The 13,783-nt window shown below is 36.7% G+C and overlaps 1 protein-coding gene across 1 annotated transcript in view; it reads left to right on the top strand.

The window, feature by feature from the left end:
• LOC135113913 (probable glutamate receptor) overlaps positions 1–13,783 on the top strand; it is a 212,704-nt gene that overhangs the window by 87,353 nt on the left and 111,568 nt on the right. The window lies entirely within an intron of this gene.

Below are 13,783 nucleotides of genomic sequence, written 5' to 3'. Positions count from 1 at the left end.
CATAACTCTTCATCCTTTATAAGATTAGCAAGTAAAACATCTATTAGGTTGAATGTGCTGTCACCCTTCAGCGGATGGCGACAATTAAAATCTTACAGTAGAAGAAAAGGAGAGGGAAGGTCTCGAACGAGGAACACTTAATAGAAGATACATGCTACATGCTGCGTACTGACGGTTTACGAAGATTTTCACTAAAACAGCCTGTAGTGGAGTTTGCAGTTCGATAGCAGTGTAAGTTAGTGCAACCCAATATTGCAGTTTCATCGTGATGCTTTTGCCTTTAATTAAAATGTGAAGAAAGAGCACAATATCTGGAAAGAGGGGAAGGAACCGAGGCTTCTATCATCGTCTCATGGAGACATAAGCACACTGGAAAGAAACTCAACTCCTCTAGGGAGGCACGCAAACCAAGACAATTCCATTGAAAGAACCTGAACAGTGTTACTTTGAAGGGGTTTTCAGCTAAACCTCAGAGAGGGGCTTCCCTTCCCCAGCCTGAACGAGTACTGCCTTACTCGAGGGGCGAGGCTTACCTAGACTTGGAGCACTTTAAAGGCGAAAACCTGACACTGAACACCTGGTGCAGTAATAGAAATTTGCATATGGGTCTCTGAAACACCTGAAGGGACATGAGAAGGAGAATTAATCTATGAAACAACACCGTAGGTGTATATTAATGTGCAAAGCATGCAATAAAGCAGATCTCAGGTTAGCTGAACCTCTTTTTACTAGTCCATCAGTATGTGCAGACCTAAAATAAAATTAATGTTCCTGGCACTGCTGTAAAACTCATTGTGTTTTATATATATATATATATATATATATATATATATATATATATATATATATATATATATATATATATATATATATATATATATATATATATATATATATATATATATATATATATTTTTTTTATGTAGGAAGGATACTGGCTAAAGGCAACAAAAATCTAATAAAAAAAAATGCCCACTGAAATGCCAGTCCCATAAAAGAGTCAAAGTAGTGGTCAAAAACTGGTGGATAAGTATCTTGACACCTCTCTCTTGAAGGAATTCAAGTCGTAGGAAGGTGGAAATACAGAAGCAGGCAGGGAATTCCAGAGTTTACCAGAGAAAGGGATGAATGATTGAGAATACTGGTTAACTCTTGCGTTAGAGAGGTAGACAGAGTAGGGGTGAGAGAAAGAAGAAAGTCTTGTGCAGCGAGGCCGCGGAAGGAGGCGAGGCATGCAGGTAGCAAGATCAGAAGAGCAGTTAGCATGAAAATAGCGGTAGAAGACAGCTAGATATGCAACATTGCGGCGGTGAGAGGGAGGCTGAAGACAGTCAGTTAGAAGAGAGGAGTTGATGAGACGAAAAGCTTTTGATTCCACCCTGTCTAGAAGATCAGTATGAGTGGAACCCCACCAGACATGTGAAGCATACTCCATACATGGACGGATAAAGCCCTTGAACAGAGTTAGCAGCTGGGGGGTGAGAAAAACTGGCGGAAACGTCTCAGAACACCTAACTTCATAGAAGCTGTTTTAGCTACAGATGAGATGTGAAGTTTCCAGTTCAGATTATAAGTAAAGGACAGACCGAGGATGTTCAGTGTAGAAGAGGGGGACAGTTGAGTGTCATTGAGTAAGAGGGGATAGTTGTCTGGAAGGTTGTGTCGAGTTGATAGATGGAGGAATTGAGTTTTTGAGGCATTGAACAATACCAAGTTTGCTCTGCCCCAATCAGAAATTTTAGAAAGATCAGAAGTCAGGCGTTCTCTGGCTTCCCTGCGTGATATGTTTACCTCCTGAAGGGTTGGACGTCTATGAAAAGACGTGGAAAAGTGCAGGGTGGTATCATCAGCGTAGGAGTGGATAGGACAAGAAGTTTGGTTTCGAAGATCATTAATGAATAATAAGAAGAGAGTGGGTGACAGGACAGAACCCTGAGGAACACCACTGTTAATAGATTTAGGAGAAGAACAGTGACCGTCTACCACAGCAGCAATAGAACGGTCAGAAAGGAAACTTGAGATGAAGTTACAGAGAGAAGGATAGAAACCGTAGGAGGGTAGTTTGGAAATCAAAGCTTTGTGCCAGACTATCAAAAGCTTTTGATATGTCCAAGGCAACAGCAAAAGTTTCACCAAAATCTCTAAAAGAGGATGACCAAGACTCAGTAAGGAAAGCCAGAAGATCACCAGTAGAGCGGCCTTGACGGAACCCATACTGGCGATCAGATAGAAGGTTGTGAAGTGATAGATGTTTAAGAATCTTCCTGTTGAGGATAGATTCAAAATAGATACGCAGGAAATTAAAGCAATAGGACGGTAGTTTGAGGGATTAGATTAGAGCGGTCACCCTTTTTAGGAACAGGTTGAATGTAGGCAAGCTTCCAGCAAGAAGGAAAGGTAGATGTTGACAGACAGAGCTGAAAGAGTTTGACTAGGCAAGATGCAAGCACGGAGGCACAGTTTCGGAGAACAATAGGAAGGGACTCCATCAGGTCCATAAGCCTTCCGAGGGTTTAGGCCAGCGAGGGCATGGAAAACATCATTGCGAAGAATTTTAATAGGTGGCATGAAGTAGTCAGAGGGTGGAGGAGAGGGAGGAACAAGCCCAGAATCGTCCAAGGTAGGGTTTTTAGCAAAGGTTTGAGCAAACAGTTCAGCTTTAGAAATAGATGTGATAGCAGTGGTGCCATCTGGTTGAAGTAGAGGAGGGAAAGAAGAAGAAGCAAAGTTATTGGAGATATTTTTGGCTAGATGCCAGAAATCATGAGGGGAGTTAGATCTTGAAAGGTTTTGACATTTTCTGTTAATGAAGGAGTTTTTGGCTAGTTGGAAAACAGACTTGGCATGGTTCCGGGCAGAAATATAAAATGCATGAGATTCTGGTGATGGAAGGCTTAAGTACCTTTTGTGGGCCACCTCTCTATCATGTATAGCGCGTGAACAAGCTGTGCGAAACCAAGGTTTAGAAGGTTTAGGACGAGAAAAAGAGTGAGGAATGTACGCCTCCATGCCAGACACTATCACCTCTGTTATGCGCTCAGCACACAAAGTCGGGTCTCTGACACGGAAGCAGTAGTCATTCCAAGGAAAATCAGCAAAATACCTCCTCAGGTCCCACCAACTAGCAGAGGCAAAATGCCAGAGGCACCTTCGCTTAGGGGGATCCTGAGGAGGGATTGGAGTGATAGAACAAGATAAAGATATGAGATTGTGATCGGAGGAGCCCAACGGAGAAGAAAGGGTGACAGCATAAGCAGAAGGATTAGAGGTCAGGAAAAGGTCAAGAATGTTGGGCGTATCTCCAAGACGGTCAGGAATACGAGTAGGGTGTTGCACCAATTGCTCTAGGTCATGGAGGATAGCAAAGTTGTAGGCTAGTTCACCAGGATGGTCAGTGAAGGGAGAGGAAAGCCAAAGCTGGTGGTGAACATTGAAGTCTCCAAGAATGGAGATCTCTGCAAAAGGGAAGAGGGTCAGAATGTGCTCCACTTTGGAAGTTAAGTAGTCAAATAATTTCTTATAGTCAGAGGAGTTAGGAGAGAGGTATACAGCACAGATAAATTTAGTATGAGAGTGACTCTGTAGTCCTAGCCAGATGGTGGAAAACTCGGATGATTCAAGAGCGTGGGCACGAGAGCAGGTTAAGTCATTGCGCACATAAATGCAGCATCCAGCTTTAGATCGAAAATGAGGATAGAGAAAGTAGAAGGGAACAGAAAAGGGGCTACTGTCAGTTGCCTCAGACACCTGAGTTTCAGTGAGGAAAAGAAGATGAAGTTTAGAAGAGGAGAGGTGGTGTTCTACAGACTGAAAATTAGATCTTAGACCGCGAATGTTGCAGAAGTTAATGAAGAAAAAGTTGAGGGGGGTGTCAAGACACTTAGGGTCGTCAACAGAAAGGCAGTCCGAACTGGGGACATTTATGGTCCCCTCCCCAGATGGGGACTCCGAGACTGGTGTAGGAGTCGCCATGATGATTTTAAAATTTTTGAGTGAAGGGTGTGTGTGTTATTAGGTGCTTGTAGTTTTGTGAGGAGGAAGAGAGTTGTCTTTAGAGGGCAGGCTGTGACTGCCCCCTTGTGTTGTGAGACACAAAGGGAAACGTTCAGTGAGGTCACAGCTGGGTTTAATGATAAGTTCACAGCACCCCCTGAACAGTGGCTTAGACCTCACTGGGAGTAATTATCGTTTCGGCTACCTTGATCGAGTCATGCTTTGTCCGACCGCCGTTTACCGGCGCTTGGTGACCAAGGAGCCGATACCGGCGGCCAGGACAACCCCTTTGGAGGGGACGACAGGGTAGTGGGCAGAGCCAGCACTACTCACACCTACCGTCTTCAACGGCACAGGTGATGCGAAACCTACCTGCCGAGGTCGCCCCCGACAGGATTCTGGTTCTGAGGACGCCACCCTCAGCCAGGCGGTTGGCTACCTGAGCTACTAGGCCCGCCGCAGCACGAAACACCAGTTCGCAGACTTCGAACTCTGCTAGGACGCTCTGGGTCCTAAAGACGTGCACAGAGGCTCTAATGCACGCCCCTCGGACCCGAGAGGGACTGGGACCGCATCCACCCCGTGTACCCCATTATCAAAGCCATGAACCCGTTGGTATTTGAGGGCAGGAAGAGCGCTACCCCCCCACCAGAGTGACTACCGCTGTCGAGGGTAAGTGGGTTTGACCCACCGACTCGCAAATCACCCTGACGGCCCACCACCCCAACGAGGTAGAGAACTCGAAAGAGCAGAAGGACTCCGGACCAGTGAAGCTGTTCTGGGCTCCGAAGCCTGGCAGAACCCCATTACTCTATGAACGTTTATGAGAAGAAAGGATGGAATATTTGTCCAATTCGCCGCCTCACATTCATCTCGCGGGGAAGCACTTTAGCCGTAGGCCCAATCCTGCCTCGGCAGGCTTGTGCCTACGTTTCCAGCGGGCGCCACTAGGAGGCAGGCTACCCCAGTAATTAAGTCTCAAGGAGGTTTTTCACGTCACCCGGGGAGTCACGGCATGACACCATCCCGGGACCTCCAGGAGTCATAGTTACTCCCGACATATATATATATATATATATATATATATATATATATATATATATATATATATATATATATATATATATATATATATATATATATATATATATATATATATATATATTTTTTTTTTTTTTTTTTTTTTTTTTCGTAATATTTTTCTTGTTCGGGTAGAGTTGTGTTAGTTTGTGCCTTTCTTTGGACGAAATATCTTTAGGAAACAAGACAATTTACTTTACTTTACTTTCCTTCCATCCACCAAAAAAAAACATTTTATTTATTTTTTATTTATTTTTGTACTTATTATTATTATTATTATTATTATTATTACTATTATTATTATTATTATTATTATTATTATTATTATTATTATTATTATCATTATTACTATTAATATTATCATTATTATTATTATTATTATTATTATTATTATTATTATTATTATTATTATTATTATTATTACTATTTTTGTTATTATTATTATTATTATTATTATTATTATTATTATTATTATTATTATTATTATTATTATTATTATTATTACAATTATCGTTATTATTATTATTGTCGTTAGTATTATTATCTATTTATATGTTTATATAAAGAGAGAGAGAAATTGTTTTTCCCTGTGTTTTATTGAGATGAGACAGCCTCACCCGAAATTGCATTGTATGAAGTGCAATATGTGGTTAAGTGTAATGTTGACAGAATGAATAGGATGACTAATTTGTGAGTTGGATATATTTGTATTGTAATGAGCAAGTAAGTAGTAAGCGAGGTTGTAGACATAATATAGGATATGTAGGATAGGTAGGATAGGACAGGATGGGTAACAGTTCTGGTAAGATCAAGTTGGTACATTATGTCTAGGTACTTATATGTTGTAAGGTAAGTTGAGGTAAATTCGGTATAGAATATAGGCAATATAGCAAAGGAGATAGAATAAGGATATAATGACAAGGTTGGACGTAGTGTTCTCCTCGTCATCCGTCATCACTCTCGTGCGTCCGTGTTGGATTCTTCATTGGGCCTGTAATACACTGTGGAGTCTTAAAGAGATTAAATTTGTCTGGTAATAATTGTCTGCGGCTGCTCCATTCTAATTATGTTGCTGCTTTTTGGGAACCACGTGTGTGTTTTATTTTGTGGTATCACCAGCTTGTCATATTGTTCGTTTTCTGTTATTCTTATGGTTTCCTTTTTTTTTTTTTTTGCGCTTTATGATAATTTTGTATATCCATAGGAACAATGTTAAATTTGATATGTAGTTCCTCAGAATTTAATTGATCTTGTTTATTACAATATATGAATCTTAGGGCTTTATTTAGGAGGGATTGCATTTTCCTTTTTTGCGTTGTTAAGACTATACATACAAATTGGCATTGAAGAATACTCCATAACTGGTATTAATAGTGTTTTTACTAGTATTGTTTGAAAACAATACTAGTAAAAACACTATTAATACCAGTTATGGAGTTAGTTTGCTGTATCTTCTTAATTGTGATAGAATTGCATTCTCTTTGTTTACTATTCTAACAGTATAGCCAAAGAAGCCTGTAGTGGAGATATTTAGCCCAAGCAGTACTTGTTTCCATTTCTTTCCTAATAACATTAACTTTTCGTGTTTTATATTGTGGAATTGGTATCATTTTGAAATTTTCTTCACCAGTTTTTATCTTCCATTTTCCTTCAAATTTATCTATTCTTTCAATCTCTCTTTCTGTTTTAACTTTCATCATTAATTTCGATTTACTAGATGTTATTATTTGCGTGATATCATCCGCGTACATTGTAACTAAACAGCCAAATTTGGGTGGAGGAAGGTCATTAGTATAGAGTGTGTATAATGTTGGCGATAACACACTTCATTGTGGAGCATCACTTAATAATCTTATGTAATTACTGTACTTGTTGCCTAAATAAATTTTTGCCATTTTCTAATCCAGAAATTACACAATTTTATTTTTCCAAGATGTCAGGAAGTCCTAATCTTATTAATTTATATTTCAGCCCATGATGTCAGACCTTGTCAAACGCTTTAGCAACGTCTCTTAGGAGCACATATATATATATATATATATATATATATATATATATATATATATATATATATATATATATATATATATATATATATATATATATATATATATATATATATATATATATATTTTTTTTTTTTTTATCTGCTAAGGCATTGGCGATAGTCTTATAAGTTATTGTTATAGCAATAGATGTTCCCTTATAAGGCTTGAAGCCATGTTGTCGCTCTTTTAATACCTATATTGTTTTCAGATAAAAATATGTTTAATTTAGCTTGAATAATTCTTTCAAAGATCTTGTCCGGTACCTTTAATACAGAAACCGGGTGATAGTTCATAGGGTTTGTAAAGGTTTTATCTTCTTTTATGTATAAATTTAATCATTGCCTCTTTGAATACACTTGGAAAGTATCCACCAGCCAAACATGCGTTAAATATGTTTTTTAGTTGTTCTTGTGTTTTATCTGTGCATTTTCTAATATCTGTTTATTTACTTTCGTAGAGCCCGGAACTTTCTTTTTTTATTTCCTAATATAAGCTTTTATTTTCTCAAGTGTAATTTCTCTGACATGGTAGCATTCATTATTCAATATGTTCGTGTAGGCAGTAGGAAATTACTTTACTCAGTTTATATTTTCATTAATATAACGGTCAATATGTTCAGAATGTTGCTTATCGAAATTATTTTCTTCCTCATCAGTGATTTTAAATACGTCCTTCCACGTATTTCTCCATCAGGTCACATTTTTCCTTATCTGAGAAATATTTGTTTTCCTCAGTATCTTTCATATAGTTTATGTAAGTGTTTTTCTTACCTTTTAGTAGTTTAATTTTGTTCCAAAATTGCTTGCTGTTTTTACTGTTCTCGAATATGTAGTTGATTTTATCCTCCCAATTTTTACGATAAGCTTTTTTACATACTTCACGTAATTCAGTTTTTACTCTTAAGTATTTTAATGCAGAGTCTAGCCGGAAGAAACTGCAAACTCTTTTAAGTTTTTAAACTGAGACTCTAAATTCCTTATTTCAGGTGTAGTTTTTAGTTAACATATAAATTTGTGGGTTGATTTAGTTATAGCTGTATCCATAGCACTTTTGACAACTTTGATCCAGTTCATGGTTGCATTTTCTAATTGTTCAACACTATTGCCATCAAGATTTGTCACACTGATTTGCGAGTCAAGTTTATGTTGGAATAAATCCAAGTCAGTGTTATGTATTTTTGTATTTGATTTATTTTTCCTTTCTCATTGATAACTTGCGTTGTTGAGGGTATAAAAACAAAAGGTAAGTGATCGGAGATTGTTAATTCCCCCGACGTTTATTTGAAAAAAAAAAACATATATATATATATATATATATATATATATATATATATATATATATATATATATATATATATATATATATATATATATATATATATATATATATATATATATATATATATATATATATATATATATATATATATATATATATATATATATATATATATATATATATATATATATATATATATATATATATATATATATATATATATATATATATATATATATATATATATATATATATATATATATATATATATATATATATATATATATATATATATATATATATATATATATATACATATATATATATATATATATATATATCGTATATATATATATATATATATATATATATATATATATATATATATATATATATATATATATATATATATATATATATATATATATATATATATATATATATATATATATATATATATATATATATATATATATATATCTATATATATATATATACTCGTATATATATATATATATATATATATATATATATATATATATATATATATATATATATATATATATATATATATATATATATATATATATATATATATATATATATATATATATATATATATATATATATATATGTATGTATATATATATATATATATGTATATATATATATATATATATATATATATATATATATATATATATATATATATATAAATATATATATATATATATATATATATATATATATATATATATATATATATATATATATATATATATATATATATATATATGTTTTTTTTTTTCAAATAAACGTCGGGGGAATTAACAATCTCCGATCACTTACCTTTTGTTTTAGAATTATGGCTGAAAAAAAAGCAGCAAAATGTGGACCGAGATGTATAATTTTTCCTTGATCAATAAGGTTTATTAAACTTTTACCCACTGTATTGTTATCTCTGTTTCCGAAGACTGTGTGTCTGGCATTAAAATCGCCCAGGATGTAGGCTGGGATATTATTACTAAGTAACCAGTGCACATCAGCATAAGGTAGAAAAGTACGTCTAGGAGGCAAATACGTGGTGACATTTATTATAGCTCCAAGACTTGTATCAAACTCTACGGCAAGGATATCCGTGTCAAAGTCATCGTAAAGTTTATGTTTGATGTTATATTTCATTGCAACAACAGAGCCATCTGATAAACTTTCGCTATAATTAATTTTATAAACTATGTAACCTGGAATTTTTAGTTTTTCGCTAGACTTTAGTCCATGACTATTTAATACAATAATTTCAGAATCATTAGCAATATAATTCAGTATTAATGTCTGTTTATTTGCTCTCCAGTTCAGCATGTTATGTTGGATAATCTTTAGGTTGTAATTAATTGGTGGAAAGTTTTCTCTGGTGTGGTCTCTATGCTCCAGTGCGGAACGTTCCTGATCATGTCCACATATATTTTTCTGTACTCGTCAGGTTCTACTGCATGGCAACATTTAGATAAATTTATTCCCCCTTTTTATGTTTTCTTTAGTGTTAGTTCTTCTGTGTATTTTTTTTTATTTGTATATTGCCATTTAGCTTTATTGTTTCTTATGAGTTTGGCGAGATCTTCAGTTGTGAAGTTCTTTCGCCAGCCATTATTTTTTGACGTAAAAAACTTTAGTCCAAGCTCGCTGGCCTCAAGAGTCTTTCATTGTAAAAAGTCATGACTTTCATTTAGATCATTATAACTGCTCTGTCTACTTACATATGTTTTTGTTGTTCTTGCTGGTGGCTCTAGACTAGTTGCAACAACATCCTGTTGTTCGGGCAAATTTAGATCAGTCTCTTCAGGAATTATTATGTTTGGCAAGTTGTTTGGTTTTAGACTTTTATTTAATTCATTAGCGTAAGTTCCTTGTTTTTCCTGATTTTATTTTAAGTATTTCTTAGTTATTTCAGGGAATTTATAGGTGAGCATTTTGGGTGTTAAATTATCTTGTGTAATGTTAGAGTATGTCATTTTATTTTATTTATTTATTTATTTTTTATTTTTTTTTTTTTTTTTGTCTCTTGTTCTTGGGCTCATGTTTCTTTAAGAATCTCTTTTCTTTTTAATACATTTCATAGCAAGTGTGCTATGATTGTCTCCACAATTCAGGTATTTTTTTTTTTTTATAAGCCTCCTTGCATTGGTGCCATACGTGGCCCTCAGAGCATATTTAAAATTCTCTACTCCTTGGGCACTCATTTGTAAAATGTTCCTCGAGGGCATAGCACCTCATGCAGCACTTTATTAGTATGTAAGTTTCTAGCTCAGTTTCAAGTGGGGGAATGCTGATGCTGAAGGCCTTAAGTCCTGTCTCTGTACATCTTTTAGCCAGTTGTGTATGAGTAAATGTCAGTTTGATGTGGGGGAGTCTGGGAACTTATATACTCTTTCCAGTCCTTCTTCACCTATCCATAAGTTTTTATAAGTAAATTCCTCCCCAGTTTCCACAGGTCTCCATTCATAGATAAGGTCATCTACAGTGAGGCAAGGTAGTATGTAGACCTCCTTATATCCAGTGTGGGTAAAGACTAGCGTGGCTTTTAATTGGTAGAGAGGCGGCTTGTCGTGAGCGGGAAGGCGTGGTTTCTCATTGGCTGATCGGCGGCGCGGGGATTTTCCGTGTTTTGCGTTTCAGGATGGGAAGGACTTGGACATTTTGTGCTTGTGTGTTGATGGACGTTTCTGAACTTGTTTAAAATTTTTGTTCATTCTTCCAGTTTCTTTTATGTTATATTTGGCCTGTGCTCGGTTATGTAGTGATTTTTTATTGTTCCATCTTGTACATGACAAGTAAGGTGCCTCGACATAGTAGTCAGCGTTATCCCAATGTAAGATTGAGGTCCGCAACCCTCAAAAGTGCAGGTGTGCTCACGTGGTCTTGCTGCAAAGGTGTCAGAGTCTATGCGAGTCGATTCCTGATTAGTAGATTACACGTTTTTCATGCTTTTGTAGTAGATAGTGAGCAGGAGTGTTTTTTTTTTTTTCTGGATCTACAGGTTTGACGTTTCTGTAGATAATTTCTTTTATTATTCTTTCTTCTGGACTACTTAACTTCCAAAGTAGAACACATTCTGACACTCTTCCCTTTTGCGGAGATCTCCATTCTTGAAGACTTCAATGTTCACCAACAGCTTTGGTTTTCCTCTTCCTTCACTGACCATCCCGGTGCTCTAGCCTTCAACTTTGCTACCCTTCATGACCTAGAACAACGCCCTACTCCTATTCCTGACCGCCTTAGAGATCCGCCCAACATCCTAACCTCTAATCCTTCTAGAGCAATTGGTGCAACGCCCTTCTCATATTCCTGACCGTCTTGGAGATACGCCCAACATTCTTGACATTTTCCAAACCTCTAGTCCCTCTGCTTATGCTATTCTCTCTTCTCCGTTGGGCTCCTCCGACCACAATCTCATACCTGTATCTTGTCCCATCACTCCAATCCATTCTCAGGATCCCCTAAGCGAAGATGCCTCTGGCGTTTTGCCTCTACTAGTTGGGGGGACCTGAGTAGGTATTTTGCTGATTTTCCTTGGAATGACTGCTGCTTCTGTGACAGTAACCCGTCTAAGTGTGCCGAACACATAACACAAGTGATAGTGTCTGGCATGGAGGCGTACATCCCTCACTCTTTTTCTCGACATAAACCTTCCAAACCTTGGTTTAACACAGCCTATTGTCGTGCTATACATGATAAAGAGGTGACCCACAAAAAGTACTTGAGCCTTCCATCACCAGAATCTCATGCACTTTCTATTTCTGCCCAGAACCATGCCAATTATGTTCTCCAACTAGCCAAAAACTCCTTCATTAATAGAAAGTATCAAAATCTTTCAAGATCTGGCGACTCTCCTGACTTCTGGTATCTAGCCAAAAACATCTCTAATAATTTAGTTTCTGCTTCTTTCCGTCCTTTAGTTTAACCAGATGGCATTACTGCTATCACATCTATCTCTAAAGCTGAAATCTTCGCTCAGACCTTTGCTAAAAAAAAACTCTACCTTGAACGATTCAGGGCTTGTTCCTCCCTCTCCTCCACCCATTGACTCCTTCATGCTACCTGTTAAAATTCTTCGTAATGATGTTTTCCATGCCGTTGCTGACATAAAATCTCGGAAGGTTTATGAGCCTGATGGGGTCCCTCCTATTGATCTCCGAAATTGCGCCTCCGCGCTTGCACCTTGCCTAGTCAAACTCTTTCAACTTTGTCTGTCAACATCTACCTTTCCTTTTTTGCTGGAAGTTTGCCAACATTCAGCCTGTTCCTAAAAAGGGTGACCGTTCTAATCCCTCATACTACCGTCCTATTGCTTTAATTTCCTGCCTATCTAAAGTTTTTTAATCCATCCTCAACAGGAAGATTCTTAAACATCTATCACTTCACAACCTTCTATCTGATCGCCAGTATGGGTTCCGTCAAGGCCGCTCTACTGGTGATCTTCTGGCTCTCCTTACTGAGTCTCGGTCATTCTCTTTTAAAGATTTTTAGTGAAACTTTTTCTGTTGCCTTAGACACATCAGAAGCTTTTGATAGAGTCTGGCATAAAGCTTTGATTTCCAAGCTACCCTCCTATGGCTTCTGTCCTTCTCTCTGTAACTTCATTTCAAGTTTCCTTTCGTGTGGTAGACGGTCACTGTTCTCCTAAATCTATTAACAGTGGTGTTCCTCAAGGTTCAGTCCTGTCACCCACTCTCTTCCTATTATTCATCAATGATCTTTTAAACCAAACTTCTTGCCCTATCCACTGATGATACCTCCTTGCACTTTTCCACGTCTTTTCACAGACGTCCAACCCTTCTGGAAGTAAACAGTTCACGCAGGAAAGCCAGAGAACGCCTGACTTCTGATCTCTCTAAACTTCTGATTCGGGCAGAGCAAACTTAGTATTGTTCAATGCCTAAAAAACTCAATTCCTCCATCTGTCAACTCGACACAACTTTCCAGACAACTATCCCCTCTTCCTCACTGACATTCAACTGTCCCCCTCTTCTACACTGAACATCTGGGGTCTGTCCTTTCCTTATAATCTAAACTGGAAATTTCACATTTCACCTCTACCTAAGACAGCTTCTATAAAGTTCTGAAACGTCTCCGCTAGTTTTTTTTTTTTTTTTCATTTCCCCATCTGCTAACTCTGTACAAGGGCCTTATCCTCCATGTATAGAGTATGCTTCATATGTCTGGGGGGGTTCCACTCATTCCGCTCTTTTAGACAGGGTGGAATCAAAAGCTTTTCGTCTCATCAACTCCTCTCCTCTAGCTGACTGTCTTCAGCCTCTTTCTCATCGCCTAAATGTTGCATCTCTTGGTGTTTTCTACCGCTATTTTAATGCTAACTGCTCTTCTGA

This window comes from Scylla paramamosain, chromosome 26 (assembly GCF_035594125.1).
Source record: "Scylla paramamosain isolate STU-SP2022 chromosome 26, ASM3559412v1, whole genome shotgun sequence".
NCBI lineage: Eukaryota > Metazoa > Arthropoda > Malacostraca > Decapoda > Portunidae > Scylla > Scylla paramamosain.
The sequence above is the reverse complement of the archived record's forward strand: the minus strand, read 5'-3'. Positions and strand labels throughout refer to the sequence as shown.